Here is an 18,073-nt window from a genome sequence, read left to right on the forward strand (position 1 = left end):
TCCTCGGGATCGGAGACCCCCAAAACAAGTCAATACTGGGGCTCCGAAGAGCCTACCTTCCCTTTGACCACCTGCCACAGGGTTGGCCAGTGGGGGGCCGTCTGCAGCACTTTGCCCCACAATGGTCCCTGGTCACTTCCGACAAGTGGGTCCTTTCAATTGTCAACGACGGATATCGCCTAAATTTTGTAAAAACTCCACCACATTCCCATATTGTCACCTCGCCCATTCAAGCAACCCATCAGCAATGGGTCCAGGGAGAAATTGCCCGTCTTCTCCAAATCAGGGCAATCGAACCAGTTCCGCAAACTCAAATCAACACGGGGTTTTATTCCAGATTTTTTGTAATCCCAAAGAAAAAAGGTGGTCTCAGGTCGATCCTGGACTTGAGACCCCTCAATACCTACATCAAGAAGGAGAAGTTTTGAATGACGATGTTACAAGTAATCCTTCCCCTACTGGATCAGCACGCCTGGATGGTCTCATTAGACCTTCAGGATGCATATCTGCACATCCCAATTCACCAGGCATACAGAAGATACCTTCGTTTCCAAGTGCGGGCAAGTCATTACCAGTTTCAGGTACTGCCTTTCGGCCTGTCCTCTTCTCCACGGGTTTTCACAAAATGTGTCATAACAGTCGTCTCTTATCTTCGCCAGAGAGGAATAGCAATTTTTCCATACTTGGACGATTGGCTGATATCCTCTTCCTCAGTTCAAGAGACGACTCAAGCCCTTCAGGAAACGTTGACGTTACTGCAAGTGTTGGGATTTCTAGTCAATTACAAGAAGTCGCAGCTGCAACCGGTGCAAACCCTTCAGTTTATAGGGGCAACGCTCCATACGCCATGGGCGCTAGCATATCTGCCTTTAGAAAGGGCCCTGCGTATCCAGAAGCTCATCCACCTGCTGTCCGGGCACACCCATGTCACAGCCCGAGAGGTGTTGGTTCTTCTGGGCCACATGGCTTCGTAAACACATGCATAGTTGACCATGTGGCAGCATCAATACAGTAGTGCTTCATAAACACATGCATAGTTGACCATGTGGCAGCCCTACATACGTATATCCAGTAAAGGTGTCCTTTGCAAATGAGCCATTGTGGCCGCCTTGGCCCTCAGACGATGAGCCTTCCTATTGCGATTTGCCTTTTGAAAATATTTTTGCTTTTCGGAAGGCTTTGAAGACTAATCTGTTTCCTTGAATGATGTCTATTGAAGTTGTTATTCTTTTATTTGTATTTGTTTTTGTAAATTCCTGATATATGTTCAGTTTTTACATTACGTTACATCGCCTTGAATCCTAAGTGGGAGAGTTAACGGGTTACAAGCACCTGTTAATATAACATAACATCATCCTTGAGCAATGGATGTCTAAGGGCGTAACTCCGCTGGAAGATTGGCTTAATCGGGAGGAATCCTGTCCCTTTTGAGACTCCCACAGCACCACATTACCTGTTAAATACAGTGTCAGTGATGACCATTTGTAAAAGGCTTGAAAAATTCAAGTAATATGTTGACGCCCGGGGCCTGCACAGAAGGAGGCTGTGGGTCATCGAAAAATTGGCACTGGAGGATTACAGTTTGGATGATGAGGACTTGTTGGAGGCAACTGGGCATGGCAAGAAGGTCACTAAGAGAGATGTGACTCGCTGGTTCCAAGCGCTAAAGAAGAAAATGTTAGTCGTTTGCAAGGATGGTGGTTATAGAGCTCCGGTCTGAAGTACACAATATCAGTAACCGCATAGAGCAGGCGGAGGAGTGGCTGGACAGTATTGAGTAGTCAGTGAGCATTTTGCAGGTCCAATATGATCATGAGATATAAGGATTAAAAAGTGGCACTAGAGGATCTTGAAAGCAGATCATGGAAGTGTACATAAGTACATAAGTAATGCCATACTGGGAAAAGACCAAGGGTCCATCGAGCCCAACATCTTGTCCACGACATCGGCCAATCCAGGCCAAGGGCACCTGGCAAGCTTCCCAAACGTACAAACATTCTATACATGTTATTCCTGGGATTTTGGATTTTTCCAAGTCCGTTTAGTAGCGGTTTATGGACTTGTCCTTTAGGAAACCGTCCAACCCCTTTTTAAACTCTGCTAAGCTAACCGCCTTCACCACATTTTCCGGCAATGAATTCCAGAGTTTAATTACACATTGGGTGAAGAAAAATTTTCTCAGATTTGTTTTAAATTTACTACACTGTAGTTTAATCGCATGCCCCCTAGTCCTAGTATTTTTGGAAAGCGTGAACAGACGCTTCACATCCACCTGTTCCACTCCACTCATTATTTTATATACCTCTATCATGTCTCCCCTCAGCCGTCTCTTCTCCAAGCTGAATAGCCCTAGCCTCCTTAGTCTTTCTTCATAGGGAAGTCGTCCCATCCCCGCTATCATTTTAGTCGCCCTTCACTGCACCTTTTCAAATTCTACTATATCTTTTTTGAGATGTGGCGACCAGAATTGAACACAATACTCAAGGTGCGGTCTCACCATGGAGCGATACAACGACATTATAACATCCTCACACCTGTTTTCCATACCTTTCCTAATAATACCCAACATTCTATTCGCTTTCCTAGCCGCAGCAGCACACTGAGCAGAAGGTTTCAGTGTGTTATCGACGACGACACCCAGATCCCTTTCTTGGTCTGTAACTCCTAATGTGGAACCTTGCATGATGTAGCTATAATTCGGGTTCTTTTTTCCCACATGCATCACCTTGCACTTGCTCACATTAAACGTTATCTGCCATTTAGCCGCCCAGTCTCCCAGTCTCGTAAGGTCCTCTTGTAATTTTTCACAATCCTGTCGCGAGTTAACGACTTTGAATAACTTTGTGTCATCAGCAAATTTAATTACCTCGCTAGTTACTCCCATCTGTAAATCATTTATAAATATAACCTTTGGTTGAAGGGAATCCCTGAAATAGAGAAATATAAAGACTGTGTGCAAGTAGAGCGGGACATTTGTGATTTCATACTGAAGGATTCTAATTCAGAAAGTCTGGAGGAGGGCCATTGAGCCATTCAACTGGACAGAGTGCACCAGAGTTTGGGACCTCCACGAGATAATATCCCTGGGGATATTATTGCCTGCTTTCATGAGTATGGCCTAAAGGAAGTGATTTGGAGAAAGGCACACCAGCTAGGAGAAATAACGTGGGACAATAACAAGTGTTCTGGTGCCTAACCTTTAGTGACTTACATTGAATTTACTATGATAGGTATTAGTAGTGATCAGGGGCGTAGCTACATGGGGCTACGGGGGCCTGGGCCCCCGTAGATTTGGCCCTGGACCCCCTGCCGGCGATCCTCTCGACCCCCCCTCCCGCCGCCAACCCGCCGTTGCCGTCTGCTACCTTTGCTGGCGGGGGACCCCAACCCCGCCAGCCGAGGTCCTCTTCTTCCTTCATTCTGTTTGTGAGTCTGACATCCTGCACATGCAGAAGAGGACCTCGGCTGGTGGGGGTTGGGTTCCCCCACCAGCAAAGGTAGGCGATGGCGGGGGAGGGTTGGCAGCAGGAGGGGGTTGAGAGGGTCGTCGGCGGGGGGGGGGGGGGGTCAAAGTTGGTGGTGGTGGTGGCGGCGGCGGGGGGGGGGTCGGCAATGGCGGGGGGGGGGTTGGCGGTGTCGGGGGGGCTAAAATGTGCCCCCACACCTCGGGCTCTGGACCCCCCCCTCCCGCCGAAGTCTGGCTACACCCCTGGTAGTGATTGTAGATACTGCTTGTCTACCTCTGCCCTTTCTCTGTTGGGTTCTTTTCTCTCTTTGGCTCCGGAGTCAGCCATGGAGCCTGAGAGATTTTTAAAACATACTTTTCACATAACCAGCGCTGCCTTTTTCTCTCTTCATGAGCCCTGTTTCTGCTGTTCCTTTCTTCCAATGCAGTCTGTCTTGCTTTAGACCAGTGGTTCCCAAACCTGGTCCTGGAGGCACCCCAGCTAGTCAGGTTTTCAGGATATCCACAATGAATATTCATGAGAGAGATTTGCATGCAGTGGGCTTTACCTTTTCATTTCTCTTTTCCTTTTCAAATATTTGCTGTAATGTCTTCTGCTTGTGCTTATGAAAAGATGAGCCTTTTAATCAAATAGCAACAATAAACCTGAATTGCACATTTTCCCCGGGAAAGTACATCTAGGAGTGGAGAAAATCAAGTCATTCATGTTGATGTTGAGGCTGCCTGCTTGGGAAAAAATCTGCATCAGGCCTGCAAGTTTACATGATATTTTAACTCTTCACTAATAAATACTAATAAATCCATATTTGTGCTCCGTAAACCACCTTGGAAAAAAATAAGAATCAAATCATTATCCTACGAATGAGGATGTCATACAAAATAAGGGTTTGTTTTCTCATTTAACCCCTAGAACAGGGGCGCCCCAAGACAATCTGTCGCCTGAAGCAGAAAATGAGCTGCCGCCACAGCTCCTCCGCCACTGCCCCGCCCTTCCCTCCCCTCCCCAACCCCCTTCCCTGAAATTACCTTTTTCTATTCTTTTCTTGGTTTTCTAAAGAAGGCAATGGAGGCAAGTCCCAGCTCCTTCTCTCTACTGTGGGCGGCACGCCTCTCTGACATAATTTCCTGTTTCCTCGGAGGCGGGCCACCCGCAGTAGACAGAAGGAGCTGGGTCCGGTGGCAGAGCTGCCTATGGGAGTCGCTGCCACCTCCTTCTGTTGAAAAACAAGAAAAGAATAGAAAAAGATAATTTCAGGGAAGAAGGTTGGGGAACGGAAGGGCGGGGGCGATGCCGCCTCACAAGAGTGCAGCCTGAGGCCCCTGCCTCAGGTGGCTTAATGGTAGGGTTGTCACTGAGTTTACAATACATGGCAGGAGACCATAAGGCCCTTTTACTAAGCTGCGGTAAGCACTAATGTGTGCTTACCGCACCTTAAAACAGCCTACCATGGGGCACGCTCAGGCGTCATGCGGTAAGAATTGCTTGGGAACTCTAAAAAATAAAAGCTATTTTTAGCATTGGGGGTGTGTTTGGGGGTGGAGAGTGGCACAGGTAGGCTAATCGTTTGGTGCGCGGGCATTGCTGCACACTGATTAGCGTAGGCAGTGGCGTAGCTACGTGGGGCCTGAGGGGGGCTGGGCCACCGTAGATTTTGTCCTGGACCCCCCTCCTGATGACCCTCTCGATCCCCCCACGAACCCTCCCCCGCCGCCGCCTACCTTCGCTTTTGCTGGCGGGGGACCCCAATCCCCGCCAGCCGACGTCCTCTTCGTCCTGCAGTCAAAAAAGTCTTTGTTCTGTTGCATGTTGACGTCCTGCATGCAGGACGTCAGCATGCAACAGAATGAAGACTTTTTTGATTGCAGGATGAAGAGTCGGCTGGCGGGGATTGGGGTCCCCCGCCAGCAAAGCCAAAGGTAGGCAACGGTGAGGGAGGGTTCGCAGCAGGAGAGGGGGGATCGAGAGGGAGGGAGGTCGTGAAACGAGGCGGTGGGTCAGCAATGGTGGGGGGGGGGTCAGCGGCACTGGGGGGGAGGCTAAAATATGCCCCCTCACCTCGGGCTGTGGATCCCCCTCCAACCGAAGTCTGGCTGCGCCCCTGAGCATAGGATTGGCGTGTGGTCCTTACTACTTACAATATAGGTGTCAGTAAGAGCTCACACGCTAATGGCCATATGCTAATGAGAAAGTTAGCACATGGCCATTATTGCAGAAATGTAAAAACCAGCCATTTACCGGCAGCGTTAAAGTGGCCTTAGCACGCGGGAGAGACCTGCACTTGGGGCTGGTGCAGGCCACTTTTTAGCATTGCTTCGTAAAAGGACCCCTTAGGAAATTGCAGCTCAGTTTTGTGTAGGCTGAAAGAAGTACACATACTTTTTTATTTAAAATTACTTATGTGCCATCTGCGTGAGAAATTTTTGCTTCAAGCAGTTCACAATGAAATCAGATAAAATATAACCAGCTCAACATTTGAAGAGCATTTAAGCAGCTGGTAGCAGTAGCCACTTAAAAAATGATATCTATGGTAACTCTTGGGATAAAGTTGGCCATTTTCCCCTGGATCCTATATAGCATGCCTAGCATTCTGTGCCAAAATCCAAGTGTGTTCTATAACAACGCGCATAACTTAATTGGCTTAACAAACCAATCAGCGTTGTTAATAACACTTAACAAGAAATCATGAGCATTAATTGCCAATAATTATAATTTACACATACAGCTCCTTAAGCGTATTCTGTAACTTTCATGCACAGGAAAAAAAGGGGCTTGGCTATGGGCGGGGAAATTAAAATTTTGTGGGCACGTCATATGTCTTGTTATAGAACACGGTCCTCTGCGCTGGGATTTATGCCATGATTTTTTAGTTGGTGTAAATGGATACGCTTAGTAGTTTTAGGTGCTAGGATATCAGCTAAGTGTATTCTATATACCGTACCTAAATCCAGTGGTGTAGCTAGGTGGGGGCGCCAGGGGAGCGGCCCCTCCCCCAAATGCAGTTCTGCCGGCGCCTATTTTTTCTCGTCATGCTGTACTGAAAATATGCACCGGCGCCGGTGGAAGTCCGCTCTCGCTCCCCCATGCCGTCAACCTGGCTCATAGTAACATATGGTAACATAGTAGATGATGGCAGAGAAAGACCTGCATGGTCCATCCAGTCTGCCCAACAAGATAACTCATATGTGCTACTTTTTGTGTATACCTGACCTTGATTTGTCTCTGCCATTTTCAGGGCACAGACCGTAGAAGTCTGCCCAGCACTAGCCCTGCCTCCCACCACCGGCTCTGCCACCCAATCTCCGCTAAGCTTCTGAGGATCCATTCCTTCTAAACAGGATTTCAACCTGGCTCTGCTTCTGCCTAAATCTAGGCACCGTTTATAGAATATGCTTAGGTGAAAATGTTTTCAGTGCGGACTTTTTTTTAGCACCTTATATAGAATCTGGCCCTCTATACGTAAAGGGATAGATTCAAGAAAGTGGGACAAAAATTAGCTATGACAAATCTGGGTGCTAAGTGCCAACTGTATAATGGCAAATGCACACGAAATTGCCATTGTAGAATAGAGTATAAGGTGGCATGCACGGGCCTAATGCCACAGCTTGGCAAAAGGGGCTCTAAGGAATTAACTGGTTAGCACTGAATATCATGATAGCCAGTTCACTTTGTAGTGCAGGGGCATAGCTAGACTTCGGCAGGAGGGGGGTCCAGAGCCCGAGGTGAAGGAGCACATTTTAGTCCCCCTCTGGAGCCGCCGACCCCCCCCCCCCGTGCCATTGCCAACCCCGCCACCACCAACTTTGCCCCCCCCGCCGATGACCCTCTTGACCCCCCTCCCGCCGTCAGCCCGCTGTCACCTACATTTACTGGCGGGGTACCCCAACCCCTGCCAGCCGAGATCCTCTTCTTCCCACAAAAGGCTTCCTTCTGTTTCTGATGTCCAGCACAAAACATGCTCTATTCTAGAATGGCAATTTCACACACAGTTGTCGTGATTGGCGTTCATATTGTCTGCACCTAATTGTTGACGCACTTTCTACCCTTAGAGCTAGATTCTGTGTATGGCGCTGAAAAATCAGTGCCAAATAAAATTGGGTACTAAGTGTTATTCTACATCTCTCTCTTTTTGCCTCTTAAGAAATTGATTGTGATCCCTGAGGCAAGCGGATTTTTGCCGCTGAAACACGGGCAGTTTGTCAAGCCCTGTTTCTGGTGCTTTGAATAAAGTGTGACCAAGCAACATCTCTTGTGGTGGTCCGTCCTTTCAGCCAGCCTCTACTATTTCTGCTTGTGCTGCTTCCCCCATTGAGGTTTCTCCCTGTGTGCTTTGTCTACATGCTTCAAATCTAAGCTAAAAGCCCTCATTTTTGATGCTGCTTTTGACTCCTAACCCTTATTCAGAACCCTCATTTTATCACCCTCACTTTAATATTCCCTTATCTCTTGTTTGTCCTAATTAGATTGTAAGCTCTGTCGAGCAGGGACTATCTCTTCATGTTCAAGTGTACAGCGCTGCGTACGTCTAGTAGCGCTATAGAAATGATAAGTAGCAGTAGAGTACAATGCAATATTTACATCTGCCTTTTATATGACGTCAGTGATAGTTCCTAAATGTTGGTCTGCAAATGTGAACTTACGCTCTATTCTATCATGGAATCTGGATGCCCAGATGTCATTTTAGAATTTGTACTCTGTGCCCTGAATTTTTTCACCTTTATAAAATTGCCCCCTAAGGGCTAGATTCTATATATGGCGCCTGAAAAATCGGGACAGAAAAAAGAAAATTATGCCTAGGCTTATTCTCTAAAGTACGCCTAAATTTTATAGGATAGACTTAAATTTCTGCATGGTAGATAGAAAACGCTGAGTGGGTCACGTCCATTTAGGCCACATTTTACTTGATGTAAATCCCGACGCCTAAATTAGGCTCAGATCGGGTGTATTCTCTAAAAGCGCATAGATCGTAGAAATGCCCATGCCACGCCCATAACTGCTCCCCATTTCACCTATGCAATTTAGAATTTAGGCGCACTACATTATAGAATGCACTTAGCGTGTTGTGCCTGTAAATCTCAATTAATGCCGATCACTGCTGACAATTGCTTGTTACCATCCAGTTAACAGCGCCGATGATCTAGTTAGCCAATCAAGTTATGCCCATTATTATAGAATACGTTTCGGTATCCGTGCAGATTTTCAGGTGCCATATGTAGAATCTGGGGGTTATTTATTTATTTAACACATTTATATCCCACATTTTCCCACTTAGTTGCAGGCTCAACGTGGCTTACACAATACCGTAGAGGTAGGCTCCGGTTCAATAATACAAACACGTGGAGGGGCATAATTGAACAAAAACGTCTATCTCCATGGGCGTTTATCTCTGAGAACGGGTCCGTGAAGGGGCGGACCGAACCGTATTTTCGAAAAAAATAGACGTCCATGTTTTATTCAACAATTTGTGAGCTGGGCGTTTTTGTTTTTCAGTGATAATGGAAAATGAAAGTGCCCAGCTCAAAAACGAATAAATCCAAGGCATTTGTTCGTGGGAGGGGCCAGGAGTCGTAGTGCACTGGTCCCCCTCACATGCCAGGACACCAACCGGGCACCCTAGGGGGCACTTTTACAAAAACAAAAAAAAAGGTAAACGAGCTCCCAGGTGCATAGCTCCCGTCCCTTGGGTGTTGAGCCCCCCAAATCCCCCTCAAAACCCACTGCCCACAAGTCTACACCATTACTATAGCCCTAAGGGGTGAAGGGGGGGCACCTACATGTGGTTACAGTGGGTTTGGGGGGCGGTTTGGAGGGCTCCCATTTACCAGCACAAGTGTAACAGGTGGGGGGGGGGATGGGCCTGGGTCCACCTGCCTGAAGTCCACTGCACCCCCTAATAACTGCTCCAGGGACCTGCATACTGCTGCCAGGGAGGTGGGTATGACATTTGAGGGTGAAAATAAACAGTTGTGAAACGGCATATTTTGTGGTGGGAGGGGGTTTGTGACCACTGGGGGAGTCAGGGGAGGTCATCCCCGATTCCCTCCAGTGGTCCTCTGGTCATTTGGGGCACTTTTTGGGGCCTTATTCGTGGAAAAACAGGGTCCAGGAAAAGTGCCCTAAATTCTCGCTAAAAACGCATATTTTTCTTCCATTATCGGCGAAAGGCGCCCATCTCTGATCGCCCGATAACCACGCCCCAGTTCCGCCTTCACCACGCCTTTGACATGCCCCCATCAACTTTGTCCGCATCCGCGACGGAGTGCAGTTCAAAACGTCCAAATTCGGCTTTCGATTATACCGCTTTATTCGTTTTTGTGAGATAAACGTCTATCTCCCGATTTGGGTCGCAATATAGGCGTTTTTCTTTTTCAATTATAAGCTGGATAGTACAGTAGTAAGCATGTAAAAACATCAGTATAGAACAACAAAGAAATAAAGAGGGGGTGGTGATAGAAGTCTAGTACGGTCCATATTTTACTGTGTCACAGGAAGTAGGAAGTTAATTTGGGTCAGGGGGTGGGGGGTAGGCCTTCTTAAACAAGTTGGTTTTCAGTAGTTTCCTGACGTTAAGATGGTTATGGATAGATCTCACGGTTTTGGGCAAAGCGTTCTACAGTTGTGTACTTATGTAAGAAAAGCTGGACCCATAAATTGATTTTGTATTTAAGTTCATTGCAGTCTGGATTATGCAGATTAATTTTTTTTTTTGTGTGTGTGTGAAATAAACAACTTTCACATATTTAAATTCAGCTTTCTTAGTCTTTGTTCTCTTCAAATGATGCAACACGTTGTGCCGTATGTTGCCTTATTAAATGAAACAAAGACAAGAGAACCCTTGTTCACTGGTTGGTGCTATCTCACCTGGACTACTGCAGCGGGATTTGCGCAGGTTGCCCTGGATATCTTTTGCGAAAATTCCAGACTGCACAAAACACAGCGGCGAGACTGATCCTAGGAAAATCGCGTTTCGAGCATGCGCAACCTCTGCGTTTCCTTCTCCACTGGGTTGCCTGCGAGGGAACGTATCTCTTTCAAAATTTGCTCCTTAACCCATAAAATCATATACGGGCAGGTTCCGGAATATATGCTTCGCCTTATTGACCTACCGCCCAGAAACGCAGTTGCCACCTCGAGGTCGTATCTCAGTCTGCACTTCCCAAATTGCAGAGGCGTCAAGTACAAGAAGATCTTCACTTCGTCCTTCCAGTACGCCTGTGCCAAGAATTGGAATGTTTTGCCGAAATGCTTAAAACTGCAAACTGAGCATCACCTGTTCAACAGGCTGCTGAAAACCCACCTATTTGGACTGGTCTATTCCCCTCACACTCTTCTCGACCAATAGTCACACTTCCCAGTGGCGTACCAAGGGGGGGCGGTCGGGGCGGTCCGCCCCGGGTGCACGCCGCTGGGGGGGGGTGCCGTGCGCCTGTCGACTCTTCATTTTCATGCTCCCTCTGGCCCGGAACAGGTTACTTCCTGTTCCGGGGCAGAGGGAGCATGGAAACGAAGAGCCGACAGGCGCGCGGCACCCCCCCCCCCAGTGGCGTGCACCCGGGGGGTTCTTTCACCGGGGGGTCGCGCTGCACCTGGGGGGGGGTCGCGCTGTTCCGGGGGGGGGCGGGGCACATCGGCGATCCACCCCGGGTGTCAGCGCCCCTAGGAACGCCACTGACACTTCCTCACCCCTGTATCTGTTTTGCCCCTATCCCCTTTCTGCTCTATTCTTACCATTTTCTCTTATTGTACTGTCATTTTTCCTTTTCCCATGTTAGCCACATTGTGCCTGCGTGTGTGAGAAAATGTGGGGTAGAAATGTACTATAAATAAAAAAAAAATAAGAAGAAACAGGCAGCAGGTGCTGTTTTCCACTGATATAGTGGAGCTGCTGGGAATCCTGTGGATCTAACAGAATGCTTTGTTTCTGTAAGTGAAAAGACACTGCTCTGATTCACTGGAGGATCTTCACCGTCTTATTTTAACAAAACAGAGTGCAAACAGTTTACATTATTTCCTCATAATACCTCAGAGAAGGAATGAGCGATACGAGAATGCAATTCACGCAGGGCTGCTTTTTCAAAGCGGCGCTATTGATTAGCGTGCACTGAACGCGAAGAAGCCCATGGGAACTGATTAGGCTTCTTCGCATTTAGCGTGCCGCTCATCGGTAGCGCCACTTTTGTAAAAGGAGCATATAATGATCGACAAAGATGGAGTGCTGGAAAAAAAAAAGAACACCTTCCCCTTCATTCTATAGAATGTATCAAAATTTAGGCGCCAATTCAACACAAAACCTTTTGTGCTAATACAGCAGTTGTGTGCAAAAATAAGGGTGGCAAAACAGGAACGTGCATAAGGGCATTAGATGCGGCTCTTTAAGCTGCCTCCTAAGTGTTCCAGTGTGTAACTGCAAAAGAGGGTTTCATATGGGAGGGGCATGGATGTGTCATAAAGTAACGCGTGCAATTTATAGAATACCATCAGTTGTGCAAACAGGATGCCACGTACAGGTGTGCACATTAACGTCTACTGTTGACATCAGAAGCCATTCAATAAGTGGCCCTCAAAATTCCATGCCTCCCCTCCCAAAAGTCAGCAAACGGCACTCTTATAATTTTAAATAGTGAAGGGAGCATTCAGTTACTCTTTCTATGTACGCTCAACTTCTCTGCTAGTTTATCTTTAATATACACAGGTCTATATGATCAGACAGTCATAATAGGATCATCAGATCAACGTATCCACCTCCTAATTGGCTGATATATTTCTTCATGATCCAAGCATATTTATTCCATAATATGCTGTGAAAAAGCTGAGGAAGCTGATAAGCTAAGTATTACCTCTTGAACAAGTTTGATGTATACGGAATAGAATGAATTGTGATTAAGAAGAAGTTTGAAAATGCTTATCAAGGCAGCTAATGGATTAAAATTATATATAAAAAAGATTAAATATATAAAAAATATGGATGGGGTTAATGAGGATTACGGTATCACCTCTATAAATATGCTTGGCTCACGAAGAAATATATCAGCCAATTCGGAGGTGGATACGTTGATCAGATGATCCTATTACAACTGTCTGATCATATAGACCTGTGTATACTAAAGATAAACTAGCAGACAAGTTGTCCCCTCCCAAAAGTGGCACTAAACACAATTCTAAAAAGGGATTGTACATTTTATAGAATCACGCTTAGACAACTGGGCATTGGACTTATTATACCTTCTAAAAAGCAGGTATCAAAGGCCAGTGCCTAACTTAGGTGTGGGTCGATCTAATTCTATAATTCCACACGCACCTTTGGAGAGCGCTTCCAACATGGCCCTGACCATGCACCCTTTTCAGATGCACTGTCTAATAGTTACACGCAGATCTTTCTAGAATAGTGCACAGCAAGACGTGCATGCAACTGCCAATCAAAGACCATTACCTGCGGTAATTAGTTGTTAGTGCACAATTATTGTTATTAAGAACTCGTTAATTCAGTTGTGCTTCCAAAATCTTGCACGTAACTTTCGGTGCGGCATATTTATTCCGAGAGATGATGTAAATGGGTTGGCATGTGACTACTGACTTATGCTAGCATTCTATAATGAATTTGGTGTGCAAATTTGCTGTTTTACTGCACTAGTTTACTGCTCAGAGTTTTGGCGCCAACTACCGTGTATAGAATTGTTTCTCTTATGGTTGGTGGGAGCATTGCCACACTATAGGTAGAGAGAGAGAGAGAGAGCTCTATATTTATTTCCCAGGAACTGAAAGGATAAGATTAGACATACGCAGTAGTGATGTACAAAAATACATTTATTATCAACAATTTCAAAACCACTGCTTTTTTTTTTTACAGTAGAAATAGTCAAATGGAACAATAAAACCGAGAACAGTATATATATATTTATATATGTCATGCAATTATTATGACTATGCTTAATACAGGTATTGCAATTGTCTGCCCATTTAAACCTTGACGGAACAAAAAAATAATTGAGACCCTTCATATGTCTGAAAAGGGACTGAAACAGACTTTATTTTGGCTTATGTTGAAACAGTCTGGCCTAGGTCATTCCAAAGTAAAATGTGATACAAAGATCAGTAGTATCAAACGGAAAAATACGGACTTGGGGGATTCAAGGTCCTGCCACGGGTGGAGAATGGGACAAAATGTTTATAATTAATGCCCATTGGAGGTGATTTTATAACTGTGAACACCAATAGAAAGTGCTTGTATGCATCCACATTAAAAATTACTCCAGGGAATGTTGGTGTTTATATTTATACCTGCTCTTTGGCATGCACCAGTTTCCTGGGTTAATTTACATGTGTACATTAACCCCGCCCCGACAAATGCCTCCACTCTGTCCAGATAACCTTGAGCTTTTACAGGTTGTATCCACAAGTTTATCTGCCTATTTGTGGGCGGGGGGATTTTATAGAAACCTATTTCTGCATGTACAACACAGCTTTACATACTGAAATGCTTTTGAAAATTACTGTTGTAGTGAATTTATTTCCATGTGTGGTCTGGATGACACTACTTCATTCTGCATCCTGGCAGCGGGCATGTTAGTCACCTTACTAAATCCAGGCCAGGTTTTATGCATGGGTAACACAGGACAACACCCAAAGTGCCAAACTGTGAAGGCCCGATGTACCTGCACTAAACTGGAGCCTGGAGGAGTGGCCTAGTGGTTAGGGTGGTGGGACTTTGGTCCTGGGAGAACTGAGGAACTGAGTTCGATTCCCACTTCAGGCACAGGCAGCTCCTTGTGACTCTGGGCAAGTCACTTAACCCTCCATTGCCCCATGTAAGCCGCATTGAGCCTGCCATGAGTGGGCAAGTGCAGGGTACAAATGTAACAAAAATAAAATAAATAAATATACTATGAATATCTATGGCAGAAATCTCCCCTCCCCACCAGTTATGCCAATGTGTGCCAAGATGCTAATTCTAACTCTAACTAAACCTTCCCCCCCTCAATAAAATACACTGCTTGCACTATTCTGTATCCACATATGATCTATTCTTGGAGGAGGGAAGAGTTGAGTTGTAAAGCTGAAGGTTTTCCTGCAGCTAAAAGCAGGTACTCCAGCTGTAGGAGTGATTTTTCATCCTTATATTTCTTACAAATGTTTGATTTCTTTTAAGGGTAGGAGTTCTGTTGTGTTGGAAGCTTTACAATTGGAGAATTTCTTAATGGAAAGGAAATTTGAGAGAGATCATTTGGTGTGGGTTTTATAATTTTGAGGTTTCAAATTTTTTATTATTATCACTTGTAGTAATGGGTTAGTGGTGACAATGTCTTTTGGAGGTGGATTTAAGAATGGTGTTCATAATAGTTAGGATGGGGCCTAAGTCCTTTGGCAGATTATTTCAAATTACTTTTTTATTTTTTGTTTTTGTTTTTCTCTCCATAATAGAGGCAATTCTATAACTTGTCACCAACACTCTTATACCCCTTATATGTGTCAAAGGCTCCAAAATTAGCAGATACTTGTGTAAGTACAATAGGCTCCATTCTACGAAGTTATGCCTGTATGGTAAAGTGCATAACTACAGTTGGGTAGAGCATAGGCAGGCTATGGCGTATCTCCAACTTAATAGTACGGAGAGGGTACACGGTGCAGGAAAAAAATCCAAAATGAAACAAAAACACCAGCAGCCTTCAAAAATGGGACACAGTTCCTTTACTGGTGAAAATCAATATACCAGTATAGACCCGACACGGGCCGTGTTTTGGCGCACAGCGCCTGCGTCAGGGGTCTGCATAAAACATAAAATAACTAAAATTAACACATAAAAATGAACGCTGTTGGTCTGACATGATAAAAAAATCAAAGATAGGACACAAAGAGGGGCATAATCAAACGGGGCGCCCACATTTTCCTGACGGCGTCCTCGCAGGACGGCTCCGCGAAGAGGCGGGGAAACCCGTATTATCAAAACAAGATGGGTGTCCATCTTTCATTTCGATAATATGGTCGGGGACGCCCAAATCTCAACATTTAGGACGACCTTAGAGATGGTCGTCCTTAGGTTGTCCTTAGAGATGGTCATCCTCGGTTTTCAGCGATAATGGAACCCGAGGACGCCCATCTCAGAAATGACCAAATCCAAGCCCTTTAGTCATGGGAGGAGCCAGCATTCATAGTGCACTGGTCCCCCTCACATGCCAGGACACCAACCGGGCACCCTAGGGGGCACTGCAGTGGACTTCACAAATTGCTTCCAGGTGCATATCTCCCCTACCTTGTGTGCTGAGGCCCCCCCCCCCAAAAAAAAAAAAAACTCACTCCCCACAACTGTACACTACTACCATAGCCCTAAGGGGTGAAGGGGGGCACCTACATGTGGGTACAGTGGGTTTCTGGTGGGTATTGAAGGGCTCACATTTACCACCACAAGTTTAACAGGTAGGGGGGATGGGCCTGGGTCCGCCTGCCTGATGTGCACTGCACCCACTAAAACTGCTCCAGGGACCTGCATACTGCTGTCATGGAGCTGGGTATGACATTTGAGACAAGCATAGAGGCTGTCAAAATTTTTTTTTTTTTAGGGTGGGAGGGGGTTGGTGACCACTGGGGGAGTAAGGGGAGGTCATCCCTGATTCCCTCCAGTGGTCATCTGGTCAGTTAGGGCACCTTTTTGAGCCTTGGTCGCAATAAAAAAATGGACCAAGTAAAGACGGCCAAGTGCTTGTCAGGGACGCCCTTCTTTTTTCTATTATTGGCCAAGGATGCCCATCTCTTAAGTAAACCCCAGTCCCGCCTTCGCTATACTTCCAACACGCCCCCACGACAGAAAGCAGTTGGGGACACCCAAAATCAGCTTTCGATTATGCCGATTTGGGCGACCCTGGGAGAAGGACACCCATCTCCCGATTTGTGTTGAAAGATGGGCGCCCTTCTCTTTTGAAAATAAGCCTGCAAGTCTCTCCTTGTACGCCTTGCTACACAAACCCTATACCTTTTTTGTTACTTTTCTTTGAACCACTTCAAGTCTTTGGAGGGTCTTTGTATGCCTTTGTGCACTCAATAGGAATGTTGCAAAGTTCCTCCAATAGGAACTTTGCAGCAGAGGAGGGAGGATGTGTCAGGCCTTAAGCACTCTCATGTGCTGAAGAGACCCGTGCCATGTGCACTGCAGGACAACTTAGCACAGGTGGGGCTGCATTGGCACTAGGGAATCAGGCCCAATGATGAAGGAAAGAAGCAGACTAGGTAAAGAGAACGGAAGGGGAAGGGAGATGCTAGACATGGTGTAGGGATTGAAAAAGGGAGATAGTGGTCAATTGGGGGTATTAGAAAAAGAAGAGACTGAGAGCATGGGGAGAGTGGTGAGGAGGGAAGGGAAGGGAAAAGAAAGGAAGATGCAAGACAGTTTATGGTTAGTGAAGTGAATGGGAGATGCTGGACATATAGAAGAAAAGGAGAGATGCTGAAGAATGAGAGGGTTAAAGAAAGGAGAAATGTTGGACAACTGGAGGGGAAAAAGAAGGAAAAGGGAGAAGCTGGGTATCTGGATAGGAAACAGAATGGGAGCTGCTGGACACCTAGGGGATAGGAAAGGGATGGGGAGATTCTAGACATGGTGCACCATAAAAAAAATGGTTAAATTGTTACATTTAAAGTTTGATTTATTTATAAAGAATTTTAGTTTTCTAAAGTTAAAGATGATTTATTACGCAGAAAATAGATATAATTATACCCTGCATTCTGTTTTGTGAGAGTTAAAATTTAATGTAATGTAAGCCACATTGAGCCTGCAAAGAGGTGGGATAATGTGGGATACAAATGCAATAAATAAAAAATAATGCCAAGAACTGCAGAGTGATGCACTTGGAGTGCACAAGTCCAAAGCAGATGTACCTGATAGGAGGAGAGAGATTGATAAGCACAGCTCAAGAGAGGGACCTTGAGGTGATGGTGTCTGAGTATCTCAAGTTGATGAAACAATGCGACAAGGTGGTGGCCAAGGCCAGAAGGATGTGAGGCTGCATAGAGAGGGATATAACCAACAGAAGAAAGGAGGTGTTGAAGTCCTTGTACAAGTTGTTGATGAGGCTTTAATTGGAGGCTGTATCTTGCAAAGGATGGAAAATAACTTGAAATGGTTAAGAGAAAAGCGAAAACAAAAAAGGAGGTAAATATCCTCACGAAACCGTGGGAAATGAAGCAAAAAAGTGAGGAGAATGGATATCCATTCTCCTCACTTTTTTGCTTCATTAAGAGAAAAACGACACATGTTATGGAGTTTGCATCATAAGAGATATGAAGAGAGACTTAAGGACCTGAAAATTTACACCCTGGAGCAAAGGAGAGACAGGGTCATTTGATACAGAAATTCAAATATTTGAAATATATTAATCTACAAACAAACCTTTTCCAGAGATGGGACAGTGGTAGAACTAGAGGATGTGAATTGAGGTTTTAGAGGCTGTATCAGGGATACCTGATCCACCTGATCAGGGTGGATACCTGGTATACCGTCCCACAGGAGGTGGTGGAGATGAAAATGGTAATGGAATTCAAAACTGTGTGGGATCAATACAATGGAATCCTGTATAGAAGGCATGGAACTAAGCACGCTTAGAGGTGATTAGATGGCAAAC

Source organism: Microcaecilia unicolor, chromosome 5, assembly GCF_901765095.1.
Source record: "Microcaecilia unicolor chromosome 5, aMicUni1.1, whole genome shotgun sequence".
Lineage (NCBI taxonomy): Eukaryota > Metazoa > Chordata > Amphibia > Gymnophiona > Siphonopidae > Microcaecilia > Microcaecilia unicolor.